Here is a 14339-nt window from a genome sequence, read left to right as displayed (position 1 = left end):
ATTATTATATTTAAATAATATATTAGTAAGATATTATAACAATATGATAAATTGTAATAATATTAATACTATTTTATATTATTATATTAGTTTCCTTATAATCTTAATGTAATATAATAGACAAAACTTATGTAATTCAATATAATTCTAATACAATCTTTATCCTCTATTCTGACGTAGTATTAGAGCCAAAATTTTATTGTTGAGTTACAAAATTTAGTCATTAATGGAGGACTCTAATTATTATTATTATTATTATTATATTTTTTAATAATATTTTTTTTCTTTCAAATAATTCTGTTGATTTTCTTATTTTCTTCGACAATCATATTCTATGAGTTTTGTTTTCCGTTGTTTTATCTCAATAGTTGATGCCCATATTTTTATTGGTCTTAATCCAATCATATGTGCTACTTTACAAGTTACTTAGTCAACACACTGCCATTCTTTCGTTAGAATCTGTTTTTCAAGTGTTGTTTCACCCCAGCATTCTATGTTAATGAGATTCTACCTTCTTTGCTGGTTTCTTTTATACAACACATTGCCATCCCGTTGTTGGATGAATCTTGAGACTCACATGTAACTTCGGAGTTTATTCGGTTGTTGTTGCACCCCCAGCATTCAATGCCCATGAGATTTGACATCTTCATTGGTTATCAGTCAACACATTGACATCCTGTAACTAGATGGAGCTCATGAGTTTCTGAAGCTTGAAGAATATATATCATCAATATTTCAGCATCTCGATTATTTTCAACCTCAAGTTATTTAAGCGTTTTCCATCTTTAGTTTGAAGAGGGATGTTAGAATATAAGATAATATATATGTAAGATATTATCACAATATTATAAATTATGAAAATATTATGGGCAAATTACCTAGGTGGCCCTCAAATTACTTTGATCATTTACTTTTAGCGTTCGAATTATTTTTTAAAATAATTTACCCCTTAAACTTTATAAAAGGTCACCAATGACCATCAAACTATCCAAAAGGGTCACCAAAGGCCCTTCCGTCAATTTTTCCGTTACAACATAACGACCTCTAATTAAAACCCTCATTTTCAACCATCATTTTTTCTCTTTCTCTTTCTCTCTACAGATTTACAGAAGAAAAATATATAGCCATCTCTCTTATTGCTCCAGTTCTCAGTCTCATCTTTTAATTCGCTAAAGATCTCGTAGGAGTCTTAAGATCCATCTTCTTTAGATTAATCACGAATCTACCTTCAAATCAACCGTCACTTTAGTACGAAATTACCTCAAAAGCCTTTCTCGATCAAATATGAATATATCTCCATCGCCATTGTTACTCTAGGACATTGCTAAAATGTCTTGGACAAGACCAGAAAATATTTACTTGTCAATATCTCTCGCAAGCTATCTTGATAAGAAGTTGATTGTATTTCTATGAGATGAAGAAAGCTTAGAGACATACTTCGTTTCTTTGACCAATTTGAAAATGTGGCGTTGAAAGGTACTTGTGAACGAGTTATAGTTAGTGATATTTATTGTGGCATTCACTGGTGAAAAAGGGGTCAAAACCGAGAGTTTTTACTCTCGGTTTTGACCCTATAACTTTCGGTATAGACACATTACCGAAGGTTTTGGTAACTCTCGCCATCCCTCGGTATTGACTCTTTCGTTAAAAACAATTGGGCATTTACCGAGAGATATCGTAGAGTTTTCGGTTTAGATACCCTAGAGTAAAACCAAAAGGTAATTGAAAAACTTTCGGTTTTTCCACAAAGAGGAAAACCGAGAGTTTTACAAATAACTCTCGGTTTTACACCTTATGGAAGAACCGAAAGTCTTTATTAACTTTCAGTTTTTCCATTTGAAGAAAACCGAGAGTTATTAGAAAACTTTCGGTTTTTCTACAAAGAGGAAAACCGAAAGTTTTCATATAACTTTCGGTTTTTCCATTTGAAGAAAATCGAGAGTTATTAGAAAACTCTCGGTTTTTCCATTTGAAGAAAAACCGAAAGTTTTTCAATTACCTTTCGGTTTTTCTTCAAATGGAAAAACCAAGAGTTATATGAAAACTTTCGGTTTTTCTCTTTGTGGAAAAACCGAGAGTTTTCTAATAACTCTCGGTTTTCTTCAAATGGAAAAACCGAAAGTTTTACATATCTCTCGGTTTTTCCATTTGAAGAAAAACCGAGAGATTTTAATATTACTTTCGGTTATTTCCCGTAAAATTTTAAAAATGTGCTAATTGTTTTGCTCGCAACCAAAACCTGTTTAGCCAAACCAATATATCAAACGATCACATTAAATGATCATTACCATTACAAAATTCGCAACCAAACTAATAAACCGAACAATATGTTATAAATTCAAATTGACACAACTACTAATGAAAACATGTTTTGAATCGAAATAACCTTAGCTTGTGGGGGAGGAGGTGGTTGTTGCCTCATAAACAATTCGATTCTCTTCATTCTTGCGTTCATCTCTAACTTCTCTCTCTACATTCTCAGATTTGTTTCTTCTTTTTCCGCTTGCATTTGTTGAATTGTGCGCATTCTTTCTTCGTCCCTCTTCTCCAGTTCCTCCAGCTTGAGCTTCATTATTTGATTCTCTTCTAACAATCGTTCATTGTTTCGTTGTGAACTGTTTCCACTTCGACGATCCTCACGAAAGTGTGTGGGCCGGATGCTTGATCCCATTCCGAACACTACCCAATGTTTTTATTGTCCGAACACCCTCTCCATCAATTCAAAATAAGATATTCCAGGTTCGTTACTAACAACCTCCTCCATCTCAACCTGCACAATTGAAATAAAGTATCATTTCTATAATAAAAAACTAGGTATATTCAATTTACTTACAATTTTCTCTTGCACGTGTTCGTCCGGGACGGGTGTTGGGTTTTCTTTTGTCGGTTTTGGGGTACGGGTCCTCTTGAATACTTCAATGACAGACGGTGCCCGTCCCATTTCAATCGCCTGTTGAAATAAATGATTTATATAATTAATAACAATCTTTAGATTAAGTTATTACAAATAATGTACTTACCAACTCTTCTTTAATTTGTGCAAACGGTCTACTTCTCGTACGATGTGGGAATTTCAGCTTTTTCCTGTTAATAATATTTGTACGACTGTTTTTCTGTATTTGAAATAAAAAATGAAGTTAGATTAATTAATATCAACTTTTATTTGAATTATGAAGCTGTACCTTAAATTTTCCGTGAAGAAATGGTTGCGACACACAAACTCCCAATCATCTCGATCGTAGTCTAGTGGAGGATTAGCCAGTACCGCCGTCTCGTCTCCTTTGTGGACGCGGATATATGCCTTGTTCAAATCTGACCGTCATCTATCCCATATCTGATTGGCGTGTCCCAATCCGGTCTTTCGAAAAGACTCAATATCACCATTAGTAGCTTCGAACGGATCCTGAAAAAAATAACATCCAAATGTTAAAACTAATTATTTAATGACGTAATGTATAATCAAGTAATAAGTATGACCTTGATAGCAGTCCAAAGTGAATCCAATTGGTCTGCACTTAATGCCTTCCACTTTAGAAGACGGTGTGAGACGGCTGCGGGGTCCCGGATAATCGACCCCACATGTCTAGACCACCGTGTTCTTCCCACGACTGTACCACATGGCCTCCCATCCTTCTCTCTAAACGTAAGAGGAATCCTTGTCCCCGCTACCCTCTTAGACAACGCAATATTCTTGTTCTTCCCCCGTCTCTTGCGGGCAGAAGATTCTTCAAAATTATCAAAATCATAATTAGATATGTGAATCAATTGAAACAATAACTAATTTGTAAACGAGTTACCTGTCGATGATGGGTCGGGAGTGGAACCGTGCTCCGCCTCGTCATCCTCCTCGATAGGCTCCTCGAGACCCTCGTCTTCAGCCTCATCGTCATCCACTATATCAGCAAACGTGCTCTCTATAAACTCTTCGAGCTCCGTAGCCTCAACATCCTCGTCTGTTGGGGGAGAAGTAGCTATCGGGACCACAACAATAGGTCGTTGGTCTCTAGAAGACGATCCTCGGAGCCTTAAGGTCTCGGATTGGGCAAGTAGGATTTTGGTAGCTTTTATCCAATTTCTTGGGTGTTTTCCTCATACTCTTCCAAATTGTTTTAGGGCCTTCATACATTCTTAATGCACACCATTAATAAAAATGAGTGAATAATTGAAATAAATTAGTAATAAGAATGAATATAAAGTAAAAAACATAAATCTACCTAATTAATTAATCTGAACTATATGTTTGTAAACCGCGGTTTTATTTTTGTCACAATCTTCCAACCGGGTCGGGCTGACATATCAGGGGCGTAGAATACTTGTTTCGCTTGACTCGCCAATATATACGGGTCTTGACTTTGGGTTTTCAAAATTCGGTTTACATTTACACTTACGAAGCCATATTTATCCACTTTCACTCCTAGTTCCCCCGAGTGTGTATCAAACCACTTACACTTGAATAAAACAACTCGTTTGTGAGAAAAGTATTGTACTTCGATTATATCCGTTAAAACTCCGTAGTATGACATAGTTTCAGACCCGTTGTACCCCTCAACAACCACCCCACTATTTTGAGTGGTCAAACCTTCGTCGTGTTTTTCTGTACAGAATTTGTATCTGTTTACTTTACACCAAACATACATAGACGAGTACATACTTGGACCTTCTCCTAAGATCTTGAGGTCTCTTGATATGTCGTTAAATTCTGCTAAATGGGTGACCTATATATGTATCCGAAATGAAGTTGTTAAAATGAATAAAAATAGTTAGAATATATGGTTCATAATTTACTCACTCGATGTTTGAAATAGGCGGCAAACGTTTCTCCACTAAATTCGTTGTTATTGCAATACTGCATATATAATCTCTACAAATAGATCGAATATTAAATAGCACACTCTTTAATGCTAATTAGTAACAGCAACATAGAATCTTACATGTAAAAAGGTTCTTCTTCGGGACAATTTTTCAAAATGTAAGAATGAGCTGTCACTCAATCGATATAATCCAAGTTGTATATTTTTCCGTTAGATAGGTCTTCCAACGATGCAAATATTGAAATGCCCGAGATTTCAGGTTGTGCCTTTTCTTGCTCTTCTTCCTCCATATACCTGGTACATAAACTAATACTCTCATTAACAAGATAGCTCTGGCTTATAGAGGCTTCAGGGTGGTTATTATTCCGCAAATATCTTTTCATTGTACCCATGTAATGTTCAAACGGATACATCCATCGATACTGAACAGGTCCTCCAAGCAAAGCCTCAAATGACAAGTGAACCGGGAGATGCATCATGATGTCGAAGATTGACGGCGGAAAAATCATTTCAAATTTGCAAAGTGTCAATGTAATATCCATGTACAATTGTTCGAGGTCCTCTTGAATCAACTCTTTGAAGCACAACAACCGAAAGAAACTAGACAAATTTACTAACGCATCATACACATTATTTGGAAGTAATCCACGAGTTGCTAAAGGAATAAGATATTTCAATAAAATGTGACAATCATGACTCTTTAATCCCGAAATCTTTTTCTCTTCTAAATTTACACAACCGCCGATATTTGAGCAAAAACCATCAGGCAACTTGAGATCTTTCAAGAAGTTACAAAGACGTTTTTTATTTTCGGATGTCAAAGTGAAAGGCGCTTCTGGATAATGAACAATTCCTTCATCATTTAAAGGATGTAACCATGATTTTATGCCTAAGAGTTGTAAGACTTTACGGGCTTTAGGACCATCCTTAGTCTTATCTTTCACATTCATTATTGTTCCCAACACGCTATCACAAATTTTTTTCTCAATGTGCATCACATCCAAATTATGTCTCAATAATAGTGATTTCTAATAAGGCAAACAGAAGAAAATGCTAAGTTTGTTCCAATTGTCTCCCCGCGTTTCATGATATATCTTGGTTCTCTTGCTCAGATCCGTACTAAGAATTATGTCTTCTAGGTCTCGTGCTTGCTCGTAACTTTCTTGCCCCGTTAACAATCTAGGGGGCTCTCTATAATCAGTTCGACCATCAAACGACTCTTTATCCCTTCTGTATTTGTGCTTTGGTGGAAGGAAGCGTCTATGACCCAAGTAACATTGTTTGGAACCATGAACCAATCGAGGAGATATTGTGTCGTTGTTATAACAAGGATAGGCGAATTTACCTTTCGTACTCCAGCCTGATAAATTCTCGTAGGCGGGAAAGTCGTTAATGGTCCACAACAACGCCACTCGCATGTTAAAGTATTGCGAGGTGTGTGTATCAAACGTTTTCACACCAATTTGCCACAGTTCATGCAACTCTTCAATCAATGGCTGGAGAAATATGTCAATTGCATCTCCCGGACTCTTTGGACCCGGAATTAACATAGATAAAATGAAATTACTATAATCCATGCAAGTCGTGGGTGACACATTATAAGGAACGATAATAACCGGCCAAACACTGTATGATTTTTTCCCATTTGCAAATGGTTGAAACCCATCGCTTGATAAACTCAATCTTACGTTTCGAGATTCCGACGCAAAATCTGTATAATTTTCATCAAACTTTTTCCAAGTTAAGGAATCAGCGGGATGTCTCAACGTATCATTATCAACTCTTCTTTCTTTATGTCATCTCATCATTGGAGCCGTTTTGAGGACATGTATAGTCTTTGCAGTCTTGGTATTAAAAGGAAATATCTCAACACCTTTTTTGGAATTAATTTCCCATTTTACTTCTCTCGAACTGTCCCACTTGTTTGGTCGACTTTCCATCTTGAAAGACCGCAAACTCTGCAAGAATCTTCATTTATGTCGTCCTTCCAAAATAGCATACAATTGTTCTTACATGTGTCTATCTTCTCATACTTAAGCCCGATATCAGTAATGAATTTTTTACTTTCGTAGTATGAGTTTGGCAATTGAGCGTCAATCGGTAATATGTAGTCTTTAAGAAGACGCAACAACATATTGAACGAAGAATTTATCCATTGACATACATTTTTTATGTGAAGTAGTTTCAGTAGTGCTGATGATTTCGTTATTCGAGCACCTTCATATAATGGCCGTTTGCAATCATCAAAAAATTTATAAAATCTATGCGCATCTTCGACTAGTTCATCGTTGTTCGGGACATCATTAACGTTGGGGAACATATCGTTTATAAATTCGTGCATATAACGTTCTTCGTTGACCTCTTCATTAACTGTATTATTCATCTCCGGTCTCGCATCGTTGAATTCCGGCATGGCATCCTCTAACTGATCATCATCGTCGTCATCATCATCATCTTCATTGACATCGTCATTAACCACTTGAGTAGTACGTCTATTTTCTCCATGAAAATACCAATACTCATAATGAATATTTATTCCATAAATGATGAGGTGAGTCTTCACTTCTTCTATTTCCATAAACGGCGTGTTCAAGCATTTCACGTAGGGACATTTCACGGTTTGTCGGGATGTACTCCTAACAGCACACTCGAGGAATTTGTCAACACCTTCCTAGTAATTTGGATGATCTCGACGTAAGGTCATCCAACTTTTATTGGGTACTTCCATATTTCTAATAAAATGAAAAACAACCGTTATTATTATTTACTTAAATTTGTCTAAATTAATTAGGCTTACATAATTCTAACATAATCGCTACCTAATGTATCATTATCCAACCTAAATTCAACATAATCTAACATTATAATTTCATTCATACACATTTCAAACCAATTCTAATCCAACATAATTTTATTCATACACAATTCATTCAAACATATAACAATTTTAACATAAAATCAAATCTAATTCAAACCAAATCTAATCCAACATAATTTCATTCACACACATTTCAAACCAAACTAAACTAAAAACCTAAATCAATAATAATCAATTAATTCAATACATGAATCTAATATTCATCCACAAACCTAAATTTAACATAATCTAAAATAAATTAAACCTAACATAAATCAAACATAAATCTAACATGATAATTTAACATAAACCATATATACATTACACTATTAATCAAAAAACAACAATGACTAACCTTGTAGGAAATTAAAGAGCGACGAAGAAGAGCGACGTCGTAGTAGATCGAACAATAATAAACCTAATAGTAAAACAAGAAACTATACCAAATTAATCCAATAATATAACATAAATCTAACATTAATCAACTAATTCAAACTCAAACTAACATAATCTTACAATAATATATAAACATAAATCCAAGAAAAATATACAATATCTAAACCAAATTCAAACCATAAATCATCCCTATATCAAACCAAATTATGTAACTTTAATCCAACCAAATTCAAACCATAAATCATCCCTATATCAAACCAAATTATCTAACTTTAATCCAACCAAATTTAAACCATAAATCATCCCTATATCAAACCAAATTATTTAACTTTAATCCAACCAAATTCAAACCTAAATGAATCTAAATCAAACAAAATAAATTTCAATTCAATTCAAACAAAATCTATTCAAAAACTAACCCCTAAACGAAATCCATTCCAATTCAATTGAAACAAAATCTAACCTAAATCATTTCAATTCAATTCAAAATCAAACCTAAATAAATTTAATTCAATATCAAACCTAAATCAATTCAATTCAGAATCAAAATCAAAACCTAAATCAATTCATTTCAAAATCAAACCTAAATCATTTCAATTCAAATCAAAATTAAACCTAAATCAATTCATTTCAAAATCAAACCTAAATCAATTCATTTCAAAATCTAACCTAAATCAATTCAATTCAAATCAAAATCAAACCTAAATCAATTCATTTCAAAATCAAACCTAAATCAATTCAATTCAAAATCAAACCTAAATCAATCTAATTCAAACAAAATCTAACCTAAATCAAACAAAATATAATCCAATTCAAACAAAAACTAAACTAGTCCAACAATTTATATAAACGTAACTAACAAATTTTAAAAAAACATAAACCTTACCTTTACTGGCCAGCGGCGGAGCGACGGAGAAGTCGGCGGCGGCAGGTGGAGGTTGCAGGCGGAGTCGTCCGGCGGAGCGACGGAGAAGTGGGCGGCGGCATGTGGAGGTTGTAGATGAACCAGCAGCGGCAAGATGAACCAGCAGCGTCGTTGATGGCGGGTTCCGTCGAGGGGGTCTTCAATAGGACATCGGCGTCGTCGGCGTCGTCGGCGTCGTCGGTTCGTGTCGTTACCAGCGTGGATGGATCGGAGAGAGATGCGGCGGGGAAAGAGGGATCGGGGAAGAGAGCGACGGCCGGCTGAATGAGAGAAAGAGGGATCGGGGAGAGAGAGGGGATCGGGGAAAGAAGAGGTTTTTATTTTTAAAAAGGTCAAACCGAAAGTTATTTGAAAAACTTTCGGAATTGACCTTGGTCAAAACCGAAAGTTTTCAAATAACTTTCAGTTTTGACCAAGGTCAGTTCCGAAAGTTTTCAAATAAACTTTCGGTTTTGATGGTTATTTCCGAAAGTTATGCCATTAACTTTCGGAATTACCACTTCACAAATTCTTAAATTAATTTGTTTTTAATCTTCTAATGATTTTGAACAGCATTAATTTAACACATTTGATAACCTTAAAACATTACACACTCCATATGATCAAACTTGACACACATTCATAAGATAATCAAACATAAACTTTCATATAGACTTCTCTATATAATCAAACACATTCATAAACATTTTAACATTAAACACAATATTAATTTTTAAAATACAAGAAACACTTGATTATATTAGTAAGGAGTCTATATTGGAATGTAAAAAAATAATTCATTTAACAAATTATGAAGGGGTAAAACCGAAAGTTATATCATTAACTTTCGGTTTTGATAGTTATTTCCGAAAGTTAATGATATAACTTTCGGTATTACAATTTCACAACTTCTTAAATTAATTGGTTTCTCACCTTCTAATGACCTTGAACAATATTAATTTAACACATTTGATATCCTTAAAATATTGCACAATCCATATGATCAAAAATTACACATATTCATAAGATAATCAAACATAAACATTCATATACACTTCTCTATATAATCAAACACAATCATAAACATTTTAATATTAAACACAATATTAATTTTTAAAATACAACACACACTTGAATATATTTATTAGGAATCTATATTGGAAGGTAAAAAACCAATTTATTTAACAATTTGTCAAGTGGTAAAACCAAAAGTTTATTTGAAAACTTTCGGTTTTGATGGGTATTTGCGAAAGTTTTTAATAAACCTCTCGGTCCTGACCTTAAACAGAATGTTTTTGGGAAGGGTCAAAACTGAAGGGTTATTTGAAAACCTTTGGTTTTACCCCTTCCCAACACTTATATTTTTTTGGGGTTTTTTAAACATGGGTCAAAACCGAAGGTTTACAAATAAACCTTCGGTTTTTACCCTTCCCCATACTTAGAAAATTTTCATATTTTTTTAACCAAGGCTCAAAACTGAAGGTTTTCAAATAAACCTTCGGTTTTTACCCTTCCCCATACTTAGAAAATTTTCAGATTTTTTTAACCAAGGGTCAAAAGCGAAGGTTTTCAAATAAATCTTCGGTTTTTACCCTTCCCCATACTTAGAAAATTTTCAGATTTTTTTAACCAAGGGTCAAAACCGAACGTTTTCAAATAAACCTTCGATTTTTACCCTTCCCCATACTTAGAAAATTTTCAGATTTTTTTAACCAAGGCTCAAAACCGAAGGTTTTCAAATAAACCTTCGGTTTTTACCCTTCCCCATACTTAGAAAATTTTCAGATTTTTTTAACCAAGGCTCAAAAGCGAAGGTTTTCAAATAAACCTTCGGTTTTTACCCTTCGGTTTTTACCCTTCCCCATACTTAGAAAATTTTCAGATTTTTTTAACCAAGGGTCAAAACCGAAGGTTTTCGAATAAACCTTCGATTTTTACCCTTCCCCATACTTAGAAAATTTTTAGATTTTTTTTAACCAAGGGTCAAAACCGAAGGTTTTCAAATAAACCTTCGGTTTTTACCCTTCCGCATACTTAGAAAATTTTCAGATTTTTTTAACCAAGGGTAAAAACCGAATGTTTTCAAATAAACCTTCGATTTTTACCCTTTCCCATACTTAGAAAATTTTCAGATTTTTTTAACCAATGGTCAAAATCGAAGGTTTTCAAATAAACCTTCGGTTTTTACCCTTCCCCATACTTAGAAAATTTTCAGATTTTTTTAACCAAGGGTCAAAACCGAATGTTTTCAAATAAACCTTCGGTTTTTACACTTCCCCATACTTAGAAAATTTTCAGATTTTTTTAACCAAGGGTCAAAACCGAAGGTTTTCAAATAAACCTTCAGCTTTGGCCATGCTTTTTTTTTTAAAAAAAGGTGAAAAACAAATAAAAATAAAATAATTCATGAACAACATATTAAAAACAAACCAAATATAATAATAATAATTCATAATTATTAAAACAAAACACATAAAAATGTCATCGTTCGTACGGAAAACTAAACACATAATTAATCAAACAATATAATCTAGAAATTATTAGATGGGTGGGAGGAGGGGGTGGTTGATTCAGTCGACTCCTCAACAATACAAGTTCCTGTTCGAGATTCTCTAATCTCTGGGCCATTTCAGCCCTGTCTGCTTTAATTTCACTCAGCAATCGGCCTGTTTCGGCATCCCTCAATCGGATTTTCTCCATTTCCAGCGTCATTTGTCTCACCTCTTCCTCACGTGCCGCAATTTCTGTTTGTGCTAGCAAATTCTGGTAACACGGAGATAGTTTCTCCGGTGTACGCCGAAGACTATTCCATGAATCACCCATCCTAAATGCATTTCAGATATATGTATATATATATTAATCAAACAAAATAACCGTAACCTAAATCTAATATAACTTCAATCAAACAAAATAACAAATCTAACAAAATCATATATATTTAACAAACTAACCTAAATCTAATCTAAACAATAACGTATAGACAAATCTAAATCAATTAAACAAACAAATAATTTAAACTAGCCTAAATCTAGATAATATATATAAACTACATTATAAGAAATCTAAATCTAATAATAAACAAAAAAAAACAAATGAAATAAACCTGAACGCGAGAAGAGAAGAAGAGAAGCGGCGTGGAGGAGGCGGCTGCGGCGCGGAAGAGAGAGAAAGGAGAGAGTAGAATGAAAAAAAGAAGGGTTAATAGGGTTTGTATTTATAGAGGTAGATACCGAAGGTTTTCATATTACTTTCGGTTTTGATATTAGTCAAAACCGAAGGTTTATTAAAAACCCTTCGGAAATAACCATTACCAAACTTAGAATTATTTTTAATTGAGTCAAAACCGAAGGTTTTTTGGAAAACCTTCGCAAAAGAGAATTTCAAAAAAGGTAAAACCGAAGGTTCTTTGAATAACCTTCGCAATTAAAAATCTCCGGGATTGCAAAACCGAAAGTTTTTGTAAAAACCTTCGCAATTAACCCACATCCAACACTTAGAATTATTTTTGGTTTTTTGGGAAGGTAAAAACCGAAAGTTCTACAAAGAACTTTCGGTAATAATTAATAAAACCGAAGGTTTTACACCCCTCTCGGAATCGATTTTTAATACCGAAAGATTTATTCCTCTCGGGAGTATTTAGGAGAGTTTTATAAAACCTTCGTAAAAAACCGTCAGTAAAGGTCGATTTTTTACTAGTGATTCCTCTAGGTCTATATATTATTCGAGGGGAGAATGTGGTTCTAATTGGTGAAATGAATTTGGAAAATGAAGAACTTCCTCCTCACATGACATATGTTTCAGTTGCAGAAATAACAAGGGTGCAAAAGGTGGAAAGGGAAGTTTCAGAATTGAAAGGTACAATGAGAAAGAGAATGGAATTCCTTGACATGGATTAATTGATGATTCTAGAGATTGTGTATTTATGAATCCATCCATTTCGGTCAAGTCTTTTAGTCCAAACCACAAAACCTACCTACCTAATATCTTAAGCAGTTTTCTTCTTTTCCATAGATTTGCATCATTCTTTTTAAGGAGAAGCCTTAGTTGAGAGAGAATGGTCTGATAGAGAAGCCTTGAATTACGATAAATGTTTGAGTTCTTAAGATCAGTGCGAGAGAAGGGTATGCTAGAGGGGTATATGCTAGAGGGGTAAAGATAGACATGAGATAAAGATTAAAGTATTAGATCAATGGCTTGGATGATTAAACCTAAAAATTGTGATTTCGGTTACAATCAAGTATACGATAAGTACTTGTTGTTGTATACTCAATTCTTAGTAGAGAACCATATTTAAATATATTTGTTGAATTTGTTGAATGTATTCACATTATATGGTAGATCATTTATCTTTTTAACAGCATTGACTCCTCAAAAGTAGAGGATGAAGTAGATGATTGGAAAATCAATATTTTAGGGCTTTATACATGAATATTATAAAATACAAGAGTATGTCTTCTTAATTGCAGTGTTTTACTACTTTTTATGTTTTAACTTTATTTTTTGTATTTTTAATTACAGTTTGTAGAGGATGATTATTTATGTTTTTAGTACTTTCTAATGAATATTATTAGTCTGCCATTGATGTTGCAATTGTATAACCACATTCACATTTTTATCTTATTTGACATGATTTAATGAATATTATTAGTCTGCCATTGATGTTGCAATTGTATAACCACATTCACATTTTCATCTTATTTGACATGATTGTATAAAGCAAAAAAAAAATTAAAATAGGAAGTTGCAATTGTTTAAAACTCCATTGTAATCTATCAATATTTGTAAAAAATATTTATAGATTGTAATTGAATAAATTATCTTCAAATTTGGTCCCAAAATAAAATAAAAAAGAGTCAAGATTGAATATGTTGATAGTTTTGAGGAGAAGTACTTCAAAGGTTAAATATCAACCATCAAAATAGTTGGAGGGCCAAAAATAAACTATAATATTAACGAAAAAATTGACATAATGGCCAATAGTGACCCTTTCTCAAAATTTGAGGGGCGATTTGTTTTCAAAAATAGTTTAAGGACTAAAAAGTAAGCGATCAAAGTAATTTGAGGGCCACCTAAGTAATTTGCCCTAATATATTATTATATTAAAATAATATATCTATAAGATATTATCACAATATGATAAATTGTGATAATATCTATTATCTTATAATAGTTACCTTATAAGCTCAATGTAATGTTTTTATAATAGAAATAACTTATGTGATTCAATATAATTCCAATACAATCTCCATCTTCTCTATTCTGACAATTACAATCGAATAAAATCAGATCTGCTTTGTACCCGAGGCCAAAGTCACAAATATCACTAAAATTTAATCTTATTTCCGAATCACAATAAAGGAAAAATCGTCGA

General features: G+C 33.4%; 1 pseudogene; it reads left to right on the top strand.

Moving 5' to 3' along the window:
- Positions 1–1329: 1329 nt before the first annotated feature.
- LOC124910762 lies at positions 1330–12864 on the top strand (annotated as a pseudogene).
- Positions 12865–14339: the final 1475 nt, after the last annotated feature.

The sequence above is a fragment of the Impatiens glandulifera genome, chromosome 7, assembly GCF_907164915.1.
Source record: "Impatiens glandulifera chromosome 7, dImpGla2.1, whole genome shotgun sequence".
Taxonomy (NCBI): Eukaryota; Viridiplantae; Streptophyta; class Magnoliopsida; order Ericales; family Balsaminaceae; genus Impatiens; species Impatiens glandulifera.
Note: the sequence above shows the minus strand (reverse complement) of the source record. Positions and strands in the feature narration are given on the sequence as shown.